Genomic DNA, 15024 nt, shown 5'->3' with positions numbered 1-15024 from the left:
ATTACTGAGCCTACAGCTGTCACTGATAGAAGATACTGCTTGTTGGAGCAGCTGCTCTGATATATTTCTAAGATCTTGTTCTAATGTGACTCTTGTTAAGTCATTGGATTCAGTTCTGCTTTGTATTGCCAGGCAACAGCACCTTCTCCATCACCCTGCAGCCTTGTTGTGGTACTTCAGCCTCCTTGACTTCTATCATGTCATTCAGAGTAATATCCCCCGCCTTTAATTGGCATTTTAAATCTTGATTGCATTAAATAGGAGGCCGCTGTTTTGTAGGTTTAGAGGGGCTTCGACATGATTACAGTTAATGGGAAGAATGTCACTGGAAATAAATCCACCATTATTCAAATATGACTTAGACCAGAGGGGAAATTAATGCATGAAGGTTGAACTTGCTGTTGAATTATATAGGAACTGTCAAGTGCCTCTTAGTGAAGGGTTGGGAATATATTACAGTATAAAAATATACATGTGGAAATTAATTATAAAAACCGCTTAAGAAGATTATTTTACAGGTAGATTTGCAAAAATTCTGTTTGTTTGATTGTACTTAAAGGATACATTTTGCATTCATGATTTCTGTGGTCCAGCAGTGATGGTGGGATGTAATATATATCTCAAAGATGACTCTTTAGTTCATTCCAGGTGCTGAATGGGTCAGGTCTTTCAAACCAAACTGGAAAAAACCCATCTTTTTGGATCAGTTTTGTGCACTGGAGCAGAATATTACTCTCTGTTCACAGGATACAAAGAGACACAGCAGAAGATTTACACTGAGCTATGTTCAAGTGCTTGGGTTAGACATTCATCACATGCATTCATACGAAAGATACTCCTAACAGTTAAATAGGGCTGTAAATGAATCGCGTGGTTTTCATGTGTGTTTTATTCCTGACTTGCCCACGAGCTGACCTCCTGAATAACGCTGACTAAACGTTCACAAACAGTGGTCAAATTGGAAAGACGAGGAGGTAAATCTTGTTTTGGTTGGTGGAAGGGATGTCTTAATTTCCTTTAATACATTCATGGTCGTTGTAAATACTGGGTTTTAATCAATGATAATAATTGATCAGGGTGCTTGAGAACAACTGCCATTTGTTGCGTCAACATTTTCCTCTTTGATTTTGTTGAAACTTTGAAAGTTTAGTGAAATAAAATACAAATTTTTACCTTTTTTTAAATTCCCATTCTAGTAACTGCTCTGTCTTTATAAACTAATTGTGTAGTGATTTTTGTGACACCAACTTGATTCGATTAAAAAATATTTGCTCAAGAATTGAGAATTTTAGTGAAATCATTTTGGCAGAGCGCATTTAAAGACACTAAAGTAGGCAGTTAATTAGAAATATTTATTTAGTGAGGTTTATCTGTGCTTTCCTCTGGCTTGTTCCTGATTTTCTTTGCCTTCAAACACAGTCGCAGATGTTTCTTTGTGAAGCAGGGAATATTTGTTTGGCTTTGCCCATAATTAACGTGCCAAACCACCGGAAAAGACATTGAATCTTTATTAGTGACAAGGTGACACAAAACAGTTCGAGGGCAGCTCTAAAAATGTGCCTTCACCTTGTCACTTCCGCTACCTTTAGTCCTTTCCCCTTACAACACCAGAGCAAGGCTTTGACCAAACGGCAGTGATATGATGACCTCAGTCTCTTATCAACGTGCCAGATATCCCAGACAAAATCTTGAAAGCATTTGCTTTCAGCACTGCCATGAATGTGATGTATGTGTGTTTCAAGGTGCTGATACATGTGATGAATATCTATTTTGGTGTTTCTTCTTTTTCTACCCCAATCGTTTACCTGCTGAGTTTCTTATAGAGCTCAAGCTGGGTCTTTTTCAGCTTGTGCGGAAGAAATGCTGCTGATACACACTCACATAGACTCCAGCTGTGCAGCTCGCTGAAGTGAAAATAATCTCACTCTCAGCTGAAGGAATAGAGGTCGGGAAAAGATGTCTTACTGGGTGGCAACGCACCAGGAACGACTCTTATTCACCACTTCCTGTCAGTTTTAAAAAACGCCAACGCAGATGGATGAGCACAAGCTGTTTTGCATATCTACCTCCTATTGTCAAGCATGATTCTGACTTTTATCACCCTCTATGATGACTTGAAGGCCAGCTCTCACAAAATTTTCTCTGTCATGAGGCCAAAAACACATCAAGACCACTTTAATTTCAGTTTCAAGATGACCAGCTTAGCTTTTTAAATATAATGTTAACTTTTCAGGAAAGAGCAGGCCATGTTACTGCCACAGCTTTTGAATACTTCTCATTTGCATAGTTTTCTGGAGGCAACCTTGCCACGGTTTAGCTTAATTAAAAGTATCACTGCCGTTTGATGTTTGGGCCAAGTTGCTGTGTTTGCCTTCATCTCACAACTCCCAGATCTTTATTTGAATCTGGAGATTGAGATCGAATCTTGGGCTGGTGAAGGAGCAGCTTACATTTCTTTCATCTGCCTTGGAAAATTGAGGTTTTTCAGTGCAGAGATGTTTTCTTTAAAGAGAGGAGGGGACAGCACATTTGTTTTTCTGATTAGTTTCTAGACTCTGTGTGACCTCTTAACAGTTGATGGAATAGTGCATCATCAGCTACATGCTTTGAGGTATGCTGCTATACATAAACCAGCCAACCACAGTATTGACAGGCGCAGTGAATAATTTTGTTAAAAAAACTATATTCTGCAGGCAAACTGAGTCCCAGCAGGAAAGTCGGTGCTTTCTGACCAAAGGAACTTTTACATAGTTCTTAGAGATATTGTAAATATCTGTTTCTTCTTCAAAAATACACCTCACCTCACATTATTGGTGATAAAGTCTTAGCTATCTTAGATATTATTGTAAATGTGACAGACTTGCATATATATTTAGATTTTGTTCCTGTTTTAACCTGTGATCACACCCAACTTCCCTTTGAGATGTAACTATATCTGAACATCTGCCAAACAAACAGATGCTGCCTATACAGTAAATGACTATAAGATGGTATTAAGTCATGTTCAAAATATTGAGAGTAAAATGCACACATCAGAATGTTGGCGTCTAGTCTGCTTGTTATTTTAGACTATGAAATATGAGTAATAACCCAAAATGCATCTTGATGTGTTCAAATATGACACCATACAAGGAAACAAGCAGAAATCCTCACATTTAAGAGGTTAGAACAAGGCATATATATTTCTTTATTTCTTCAGTCATCAAGGGATTATCAAAATTGTCCAAGGACAATTTTTTTGTTAGGAGGCTGATAGCTTTATTGATGCGATTTAATCGCTTTTTTTTTTTTATTTGAGACTCAGGTGTGCTTTTGTGATCAATAATGTGTAGCTGTAGATGTTTTCAGTGGAAGTTGTTCTATTTGAATGCATATAATTAAGCTGATTTCACTCAATTTTGGTTGGCTATGTGGTTCTGTAAAGGAGGGCGATACAATCATACCCTTTCAAGGACTGGAGTTTATAATATACAACACCTTTTCACATTATTCTTTTGATATTTGTTTGACATTAAACAATTTTTTGGAACTTGACATACGTCTCAAATGATCGTCTAAATCAGGGATGTCAAACTCAGTCAGTCAGACAGTCCTCGAGGGCAGCTGTCCTGCAGGTTTTAGATGTGCCCCTGCTTCAACACACCTGCTTCAGATCAATGCATCATTTGCTGGTTTGTGCAGAATTTAACAATCTTTCGAAAAGAGATCCATTTAATCTGAATCAGGTGTGTTGAAGCAGGAAAGCATCTAAAACCTGCAGGACAGCGGCCCTCGAGGACTGGAGTTTGACATCCCTGGTCTAAATGCAGCAAAATGTGAGTTTAGTCAGGCAAAACCAACTAACCCAGGAAAGTAAACAGCAGCAGATGTTGTCCACACTTGTGTAAAAGAAAACATCTCCTCAATCTATTTATTCTTATTGTCTGTAAAAGGTTCTGTTCTCTAAATATGGCTTTGGAGAATTACTCCAAATGCCTGGAGAGATGTACTGGATGGGCATCCTCCCAGCAGTGCAGGAGTTGGTGTGTTATGCGGTCATGCTTGGGCAGATTTGTTATGGTGGTGGTGGTGGAGGAAGCGGGTGGGGCTCTGTCCAGCAGCTCTGCCAACTCTGATGCTCACTGGCTCCTCAAGCTGGAAATTGCCATAATGTGTCCTGCAGTGGTCGGCTGCACTGGCCTCTATCAGGGGCTCCATCTGCCGTGCTGACACACAAACAAGATTGGTCGCACATTTAGACGGTGCACAGAAAAATACCTTGAAACATATCAATAAATATAAGGCACTGAGCCTCATCAGCGAGCATACACATATAATCCAACACACAGCACCTTGTTACTAAACAACGAGCACTGTCGTTATTAAGGTCTAAAACTGCAGCTCGATACTGTTTTTATGATCAGTAAATCTGCAGTTGATGTTTTCTTTTTGGTTTTAAAATGTAAGAAGACTCTCAGGATGTTCTGCTTTCCCTGGTCAGCATGTAATGGCGTTAAGTTTGGACATTTTGAGCAAGAATTCTCGTTTATAATGGCAGCCTCTTTCAGCTGAACTTACATGTACCATGATCTCCCACAGAGAAAGTTGAAAGCGGCTGAATGTCGTGAACATTTTCTCACGCAGCCCATAGCGTTATGACTTCGGGCATATTTCAGTTAAAAACTTTAATCCCCTCGTGTGCGAGTATCTAAGGCACGGACGATGGTCCAGTTGAATAGCCAAGTGGAGCTGTAACTGTAGCTCTCCTGAACTGTGCTTGTAAAGCCGAAAAACACAACTAATTTTTGATAATTTTATATCTTATTGCGTTGTGTGCGTTTTTCTTGTAATCATTTTGTTTTGTTTTGATTCTTTTGCGTTTCAGTGAAAATTCTGTGGCTGATTTTGGTTGCTTTGCACAAAGAATTACTATGATTTTATTATAGTATAGTAATTTGTAGTTTTAAACCAAGGACACCCTCACTTCTTCAGGCTCCAGTGCTGTGCCTGTTGGGGTCATTTAGTAATCCATCTATGTCCTATCTTTATCTTCAAGCAGCCCTCTATAGAATTCATCTTAACTACCTTAAGTACTATAAATGTAAAAGTAGTCCTCAAAGAAATAGATTCTATCAACTAGAAAGCACACACACACACACACACACACACACACACACACACACATATATATATATGTATATATGTACTGTTGAGCACAACGTTTCTCAAGGACAGCGTGTTCTTCATCCTTCTTGCCAGTGCAGTTAACATGAAATGTGTATGAAAAATGGGCTTCAGTTTAACTTAATTGATGAGTTCTGGATTAACATGCACATTATAAAATTCAGTTGGACGCTCAGTGAAGGAGTTGCCTTTTGCCCTCTAACCTCAGCAGCTCCTGCATGACTGCTTTAGCTGTTAAATGTACTCTGGAGGAGCGTTGACTCCAGTCCAAAGTTTTAATGTGTGGGTGAGGATGTCGACACACCAATTTCATGCAAATGCTGCCTCAGCGCTGCAGAATAGAGCACATCTGATTTGCTGCTAAAACCCCCACTGTTCAACCACGTGAAAATCAAACTGTGAGTAAAAAAATGATTGAAGAAGGAAAAAGAAGATTAAAATCCACACGTACAGCAGCCGCATTGCATCATGATGCACTTATCTGTCGTGTGCATTTTAGCAGAAAATACATTAGAAATGTGATTTTAGACAGCTGAAAATCACCAAGAGCTGTGTGGTTTATTGTTTGAATGATTTATTGTTCAAATCTTTACAACTTTTGGTCAATTTCTCTGGTGTCTGGGTGAAAATATAAAGCACAGTCGAGGTGAAAAGAGAAATAAGCTTCACAACTGATCCTCATGTGTGTCCATCACGGTGTGTTTGAATGATAAACTGAATCCAGTGCAGACATATTGGATGAGATTGGCCTATCGCAGATAGATAAATATTTATATTGGCAACAGGGTCATAGTCAAGTACATTAGACCATTTTCACAATAACAAGAATAAATATCACCTTTTTCTCTCAGTTTTCTTGATTTATTTTTAAATCTGAAAACACCTGCTTGGGGCAGTCACTTGTACTGGAAAAAAACAAATCTTTGTAGTGACACTGTTAATTAAGATTGTGGCCATAGAGAGCTTTTTTGTTTTTTTAAGAAACAAAACATTCTTATAAGTGAGGGTCTGGCTGAACAGCATCCTTGAATAAGGGGCCTCAAATAAACCTACAATCACCAAATTAACCTCCTTATTGTCTCCATGCTTATTGTTGAATCTGGAAGTTCTGTTCTGTTTGATTTTGCCTCCTCGTGGAATCCTCTGCTAACATGTGTCGTATGCAAACAATCATGTGAGCAGTTACAGAGATGACGGAGGCGGTTGCCTACACGAGCGAGGTATATTCCTGTTGTCTTCTCCCAAATCCTGGCAAAAAAATTCTCCCTAACCTCATGATGTTTTCCACTAAGCTCAAGGAAAAGACGACACCCAGTTCAAGCTTTGGTTCTGCTGTGATAAACCTGCAACTGAGATATTTCTCCTTCTGTAATTTACATAATCTGCTAGCAATAAACATTGCATTCACCAGGAAGCTGCTGCAGATATGGAAATGAGTTTCTTTTTCTGTGGATTTCCGGTTTGCTCGTGTTCCCTTTTCTGTGTGCAATAGACTTGGTCTTTTTTTTTTTTAATGAGTATTTGGGTATTTAATGAGTAAGTGATAGAGAAATTAGCCGAGGCATCTGCTTCTTGCTGTCATTACTTCAGGTTATTAAGGCAAAAAGAGGTCCTTAATTCGATTTTTAATTGTCTCCTTGAAGATGAATTTTATTTTCTTAAATGATGTTGTCCCTGAGTCATCTTCACACTGCCAGGAGTCTGTAAGCTCTGGCTGTTCATCGGTTGTTTTGATTCAAATGATTAAAAAATTTGAATAATGCTGAAGATCTCAGCCTGTCTTAACAGTTGAGCCAATTATGAACATGATTCAGCCATGATTACTGATGGGACCAAGCAGTATACTCAGGTTTAGATTAGTCTGTGTTGAAAGTCAAAGGATCAAATCGTATTCAGCAGAACAGCAGTTCTCAGTCTCACCCCAAACTGCATATTTCAGTACAAAACGTACACCTTTATCAATGTAAAAGCTGCCGGAAGTCGCCTGTATTTGTTTTGGTCCAAAAATGTGTGGAAATCATCTTTCATGTCAGTGTTTTGTACGATCACCTTCTTTCAGAGTGTGCAGTCCTTCACTGGATATGTTTGCTAAGTCATGAGATATAACATCCTTCTTAAACTTCTGGCTCAAATGGGGGCTTTATTAAAGTCAAGAATAAACTTAAAGGGAACTTAAAGACAACATCTGTGCAGCGACTTCAGCTGTACTTAGATGTACCATGATCTCCCACAGAGAACGTTAGAAGCAGCAGGATGTTGTGAATTTTTTATGACACAGTGATAACTTGAATCTGCTCTCATGCATGGATACTGGAAGGGCAGTGGTCAGTACAACATCAGCAGCATCCACAACATTACCAATACAAGTGTTTTACTGCTTTTTACTGCTATTTTACTCCTATAGCAGAAGCAACAGACTGTAGTAGATGGCAGCACCAAAACGAAGCGAAGCATGGCAGTATTTCACTCAAATTGACAACAAAGTCGAATGTACATTATACGGGATGAAGCTAGTTTACCGCAGTTGTACCAGTGTGATGAGGACTTACTTACTAAACCAGGAGCAAAAAAGACCAGATGGAAAGACAAAAAAATGACTGCTTTTGTTGTCACTAAACGACAGGAACTAATAACTGCTTTGATGATTAATGTTGGTTTAATGATGGTGTTATGACTCATCGACCATGATTGGCTTCACCAGTCGACCTCAAAAATTGCTTAAAATGTGCATCCCTACTTTTTACTTAACAGTCCACAAGAAAAGTTCTGCACCAGATTTCAGTCAGATTTTTGTCATTTGTGTAACTGCTTCTACAATGCTTCTTCTTCTGCTGTTGGATCGAGGGACAACGCAGTGACGCACTGGACCTCTAGTGGTGCAAAGTGGTATTACAGAAAAATGTGGTCTGTCCCCAAACTATCCCAGCTGTTTATCTAAGCCGCGCTATACAGCATTTTTCAAATGACTTCATGCTCTGCTGTTTTTTCCAATTCTGTTGGTAGATGTATTTGATTTTTTTTCATTTTTTTATGTTTCAGACATTTTTTTCATTGATGGAGCACCTTTAAGTGCTGAAGACAGTGTCAACAGTGAAATATCTTGCCTAAGACAGATTAATCACAGCACATAAAATAGTGTTGTCTAAAATCTGATATCGAGACAAGCCTTAGACTTAAAGTATTAGCAGATAATTGGGCAAATGTCTTGCTCTTTGGCTCCCCCTACAGTTTGTTGGGTGTTACACCACTGTCATAAAAGCAAATTATTGTGTGAGCCTTGCATATGTACAGCCACACATATGAGTTTTTTGTCATGATATCTTTGTCAGGTATCTCAGCACCTGGGTACTCCAGGGCAGTTTTATTTCTGGGAACGTGCATAACAAAAATCAATGTCAAGAAGTTTGCTGGTGTTTCTTGAATTTATTTCTCAGGGTCTTGTGGAGCGATGTATTGCTGTTTACTTGGTATTACCTGAGTTGTATATCCTGAACAACACATGCTCCACACTTTAATAATGATGGGGCATGCATGAAGTGAGCAGTTGCATCATATTTAGCGTCACCGCTGCGCTGACATTTCATTGTTTCAAACCACCTGAGGGTCCCCACATTAAGCCTCTCCTTCCAGCTACTTTATTATGTCTGTGTCGTGCTGGGTGAAGCTGTGTGTCGGCGTGGTTATTTTTAACCTTTGTCTTTCTCCTCGCTCGATTTTGTGTCAGGTAGCTGTGAGGTTTTGTGCGTGTTTTCTGTTGGTTACTCCCAGTGGACTGCCGGCATGGGGAGGCAGAGGCTGCTGCTCGGTCACTCTGCATCATGACTTAATCAAACGTCCTTCCAGACCCCACACAAACACAAGTTTTTAAACAAACAGACCAGAAAGAAGCTGAAACCCTCTGAGCTGGTCTTCTTTCTGAAACTGAAACCAGCTACCCTTCTTTTGGGGATATTTATTGTGTCTACAGTTTGTAGGTCTGACAGAAAGTGGGTCAGCAGGTTGCCCTGGTTACAGCTCAGATGAACCAATAAATCGTGTAATTTTTTAAAATTGACATGGCTGCTCTTCAAGCTCCTCGCTTTTGTTTCGTGATCTCAGAAATTCCAAGAGCAGACCTTAATTTGCTCATTACATAGGCTGTAAATTAATTGCTATTGTGTTTAGATAATTGAGTAAATATGAAAAATAATAAAACGCCAAACATTTGCTGGCTTTCTGGTAGCCTTCTTGATCACTTCTGATATTAATGAAGCAAGGTTGAATGTGATAAGCAATTTTTTGTCACTTTTACAATTTCCCATAAATTTTGCACCCAACAATCTTGTTTGGATTAAAACAGACTCTCCTGAGGTCTTTGGTCAAAATACCACAGAGAGACAGTACAACAGCTCCTTTTTCCATCATGAGTTTGCACTTCTATTTACAGTGACCTAATTTAGGGTCTATTTGTATTCAGATCAACAACCACAACACTATACAACGGTCAGCCTGCAGGTTTATACTCCAGTTACAAAACTCATACTGGCTTCATGAACCCTGGACTTCAGCGTCACAGCATTCCTCCGGGTTTCTTTACATTTTTCAAGGCTTTTAACTTTAAAAACAGTTACATTGGCTACTTTTAACTGAAGTTAACATGTTTCTTTTAGTCATAGTAAATTGGAAATTCCAACTTTCAACTGGGAACAAAACAAATTGCACCTTAGAAACAAATAAGAATCCAGACTTCCAGTTCAGATATGAAACAGAAGACAAAGTACTGGTAGCGCATCATCTGTTTCTTAAGTAAACCATACAACTGCTAACAAGAATTAGCTGTTAATAGCAAAGCAAAACGCAAGAGTTTCAACTTTCCACATCTGAGGTACAGTGAAGGTAACATGATTTGGACTTAACGTTAGGTGAGGATAAAGGTGAGGAGGCTGGATATTTCTGCTCTGAGCTGGAACAGTGATATACCTTTTATCCATCTAAGGGGCTGATTTAATGAGATCTTTCCAAACCAAGAAGTCCTTGAACAAAGTTTTTGAGTTTCTTATGGCATTAATTTGGTTTGATTTTGATTGGAGGAGTGGAGGAAATGTCACTTCTCCTCATAATCTGTTCCATTCAACACCTTCCACCCGCACAGAAACTTTAACGTCTGTGTAAAATGCAAAAGATTTGACATTTAATTTGCTGTTCAGAACTCCCATAAATACCTGGTGCAAACATTACTGTTTGCTGTACGTCTGCTGTAAATTAGTATATTTTTTCTTAAAACAGAACCAGCTTCTGGAAAGGGACTTTTTGTTTTCTTTCCTTTAAAATATATTAAAAAAATTAAGATTGTTTTGTGACTTCTTTTAAGACAAGATTAAACTGTAAAAGAATAGTCTTCTGTCAGGCTGCACATGGTAGTTTTGTTTTAAACGTACAGGATTTTCTAAGTGCAGCCATTCGGATATTATGTCTTTATGTCCCAGCCTTGTTTTTGTCCTTGATGTGTAGAAAATCTGTGAAAAGGAACAGACTGAGGGAGGAAAATGTAAAGTATGTGGAAATGATGTAGAAGAGGAAAGGCTTCTCAGAAGGGATGAAGGAGGAATGGCAACATTGAGCCATAAAGCATTTATGTCAGATCAAAGCTAAACCTTATCTTTGGGGAAAGGATTCAGTAAAACCCTGGGCTGTCTCGCCCCTTCAAGGGCAGGTCTCTGCCTTCGTCTCCCTCCGTTCATCTTCCTCTCTGCTCTATAGAACCAGTGGGTTTTGTATGCACCTTTTCCAACTGGAGAAACTAGGTCAGCCAGGGAGTACAGAGTGTGAGGCGAGAAGAGTGAAGGGTCTGGCTTCTGGACTCGGTTGAGAAAGGAGTGCTTTACCCCCAGGGAACTGCTGCTGCTGAGGGAGATGTGGAAATGGATGATGCCTATGAACATGGATAGACTTGACAGAATAACAAACATCACACTCAAGTTTTCAGTGTGAGAATACTTGGTTTATCTTTACAGTCTGAAACACCATGGTTCTGTCCCATAAAACTCTTTGGTCTAATTCAATCATTTTCAGTCAGCTTTTGAAAAATTAAGGAAGTACTAAGATACAATAATGTGAAAAAGTTTGAGCTCCTCCATAAAAGCAGAAGATTTGTTAGTTTGCTGGTCTGGAACATTCAGGTGTGTGTTAATACAAGGCCAATGAGGAAAGGCATCAGCAATGATCTTAGAGAAGCAATTGTTGCTATCCATCAATCTGGGAAGGGTTATAAGGCCATTTCCAAACTATTTGGAGTCCATCATTCTACAGAGAGAAAGATTATTCACAAGTGGAAAACATTCCATACAGCTGTCAAATCTTTCCAGGAGTGGACGTCCCAGCAAGTTCACCCCAAAGTCAAAAACCCAAGATCTACATCTCAGACTCTACAGGCCTCAGTTAGCATGTTAAATGGGACTGGATAGTGTAGGCAAGACCCCCTTACCCTATCTGCCTACCTGTAAGTCACTTTGGATAAAAATGCATAAACAGAAACATGCAGAGTACAGTTCTTCTCTCTAAAAAGCTTAGGTTTGCAAACAAACCAATGCGACTTCTGGAACGATGTCTGACCAAATGTCCTTTGGTCAGGTTGTCCAATGCAACCAAACTGGCTCATCAACAGGACAATGACCCCAAACACAGCAGCAAATCTACGACAGAATGTCTGACAAAGAAAAGAATCAAGGCGTTGCAATGATCCAGTCAAAGTCCAGACCTCAACCTGACTGAAATACTGTGGTGGGACCTTAAGAGAGCTGTGCATGAACCAATGCTGCAAACCTCAATGAGCTGAAGAAACGTTGGAAACGTGGGCCAAAATTCCTCCGCAACCATGTGAGAGAACAATAACCTCATACAGAAAACCATTACTTTAACTTATTGCTGCTAAAGGTGGTTCTACAAGCTGTTAGAGCATGGGGTTCACTTAGTTTTTCACACACTGCTTCTGTGTTTTGTCTCAGTTTTTGTTCAATATATAATGACACAATGTAATATGCTGTTGTTCATCTGAGGTTTTATTTACCTAATTTAAGACCTGGTAAGAACCAGATGATTTTTTCTTATGTCCTGATACTTAAAACCTTTCTGAAAAAAAGGGTCCACTGCAATTTTGTCCTCCCAATAAATGTTTTTGTATAAATTTGAAAGAAGGTGTTTCTGGTGATTGTTCTGCTGTCATGGGCTCTGCCATGTTAACAGCTCTGTGAGGCTGTGGCTATGCACAGTGGTACTTGCAGCTAAATCGTAGTGTCTGCATGCTCACAAGCTAATTATCTGTAAAATCAATGTGCAGTCATGGGTCATGGGAGTGTCACTCTGTTCTTGGATCACAACACAAAATATTGCAGGGGCTGATTGTTAAATCACACGATGGCACCAAGTGAAAAATGAACATGAGACTTCATATGTTCTGTCAGAGGTGTGTTCCTGTTAAAAGGGAGTTTTTTCCACCCACTATTGCTAAGTGCTTCCTCAGCTGGAATTGTTGTGTTTCTTTGAAAGTGTGAGGAATGGTGTCCTATAAATGGATCTCTTCTTCCAATACTCATGTGATCTTTCTCATTACATTTTAAGCCAACATTATATTCTTTATAAATCCGAACACACACTGGGTGTCGCTAACTCGGTGTGAATTCACTCTTATCTGTCATAGCCACATCTGTGGCCCCAATGGGTACGATGAGGAGTGTAATTCCCTGATATCTTATTTTCGATAAGGGACTGAGATGTACGATGTTGCAGGACAATCAGTGGTCACCTTTTTCCATATCTGTCACCATTTTTCTCTCCATCCCTGCATCATATCTGTCTCCCTCCTCGCTCGCCGTTTTGCCCGAAGGGACAGCAATTCCATTGAGATGGCAGCATAGAGAAAGAGGAAGAAAAATCTAGTCATCTTCCCTCCTCAGCAGTTTTTACACTCAACAATTTGGGCAAAAAAATGAAATATAAAGTTGGCAGGTGGTCCCTGTTTGGTATTCATTGTTTCCACGGTGCTATTTTGACAGGGTTTAATCATCTGGAAAAGCAAACTATCACAGCTTCCGCATGGATTAACACGGTGGACGTGTTTATGCAAGACGAGTAGGAGGTGGAGGAAGAAAGTGTTTACGGAGTCCGTCGCCTGAAGGAGACGGAAGAATCAGCTATACTTAAAACATATACTGAGGCGAAGGGTCTCATGAACTCACCACTGCTGCACTTGGCTGCCGGCTGATATGTGCAATGTGTGCTGTACATTGTAATGACTCCCCATCGTTCATGATGCACTGTGGTAGTTTGACCACCACCTCTCTATCCCTCAGGCCTGTATGGAAGCCGCCTGCTGTGAGATCAGCACTCTGGAAAGTGTCATTTGTTCCTCTTGCTGAAAGTTTGGAAAGCTGCACTTATTTAAGGTGACCCTAACAGCATGTCTGCAGGTTGTGCAGGCTCAGAAAAATAAATAAATAAGAAATTATCATGTTTTTGTGACCCATTTTCTTATCTTATGCCTGCTACACAGTTTGAGTCAGTCAGCAGCAAATGGGGAAATTTAGTGAGTATTTGTGTTTTTATGCTGATGTGACATGAAACCGTTAAACTGACATGGCTTGCAAATATTTACGAAACAGGAGGCGTTTTAACATGCCAGTCAACCTGTGAGGTTGAAAGGGCTTCACTGGTGCGTCGCTGAAACTGGTTTGAGCTGCTTCTTTTACATTGACAGGAGTCTGCGAAGGTGCCCAGACGTCTGATTAAGATTCGGTTACTGCACTGGATTCACTTTGGGATTTTTGTTCCCCAGTGGCTAAGTAAATCTGCACAGAAAGTATAGTTGCTCCTTAGACACAAGAAGATTGTGTTTGCATTCACCATTTCTGAAAACCATGGGCCCATTTAATCTTATTTTTTCTAAAGCAAATATAAAAATTAATTTGCTGGATTTTTCTTCTTTCTTAAGGACATCACTTTCAGATACTGTTCATCTGCTGTAGATAGTTTTTTAGGTCTGACACTTCTTCTTTTGTCCTCCACTTGTCCAGTTTCCTCAAATGTTTTAAGGACACACTGCACAGCATGCTCAGATATGCCAAGTTTTCAGCTAATAGCTCTTTGGGAATCACCTTGTTGCTGCAAAAATACTATTTTCTGTCTGTCAAATTGTGTTATCTTTGGTGTTTTTCATAGATGAAACTAAAGAAATGGGATAAATGATGTGTCTTTGTGACAGGCTGCTAGTAGTAAAGTGCCTAAAGATACAATTTAAAACTTCTTCTTTGCTATGTTGTCTGTTATGTGTCGACACAACACTGGTTCATCCCTTGAGTTAGGAGCCTTTTTTATGCTGGAAAGATTCATAGGTCAGTGTTAAGTGGCTATACAAACAAAAAGAAACACATGCTTCTGAATATCCAAAGAAAAACTTTGAAAGACTCTCAGAAAGCCTGGAGAACTGCTGCTCAAGATCACTTGAAAATATGACTTAAAAGTCTGACTGCTGAGAGGTAAACTTAAAGAAATGAGGGCTGGATTAAAACTTGCACTTTGCTGTAATTCAGACAGTTGAGACATATGATATACCTTTATTGCCAAGCTGGAAGGCTTATTGTAGATTGGCAGAGTGGGTCACAGCGAGTTCATCCATCGGCAGTTTGCGATTTATTCAATACAGTAAGAAACTGTCATTGTGCAGCCAAGACCATTGGAAATAATGACTTTCAGGGTGCCGTGGGGCTGATGTTTCAAAGGTCAAACATCAACAAGTCAACACAGTAGCTGGGTTCATGAGATGGTCAGCTTGGATATGAGGCCGTGGTTCTGTAAATTACCATTTGTAATAGAGGTAGGAAATTTTAG

General features: G+C 39.6%; 2 protein-coding genes across 2 annotated transcripts in view; one reads left to right on the top strand and one right to left on the bottom strand.

Annotated features, from left to right (window-relative positions):
• LOC140284586 (E3 ubiquitin-protein ligase RNF31-like) overlaps positions 1-15024 on the bottom strand; it is a 423699-nt gene that overhangs the window by 145815 nt on the left and 262860 nt on the right. The window lies entirely within an intron of this gene.
• Positions 1-15024, top strand: part of rnf152 (ring finger protein 152) — a 56127-nt gene that overhangs the window by 35686 nt on the left and 5417 nt on the right. The window lies entirely within an intron of this gene.

Source organism: Leuresthes tenuis, unplaced genomic scaffold (assembly GCF_036924035.1).
Source record: "Leuresthes tenuis unplaced genomic scaffold, fLeuTen1.0.hap1 SCAF_24, whole genome shotgun sequence".
In the NCBI taxonomy this organism is placed as follows: Eukaryota; Metazoa; Chordata; class Actinopteri; order Atheriniformes; family Atherinopsidae; genus Leuresthes; species Leuresthes tenuis.
Note: the sequence above shows the minus strand (reverse complement) of the source record. Positions and strands in the feature narration are given on the sequence as shown.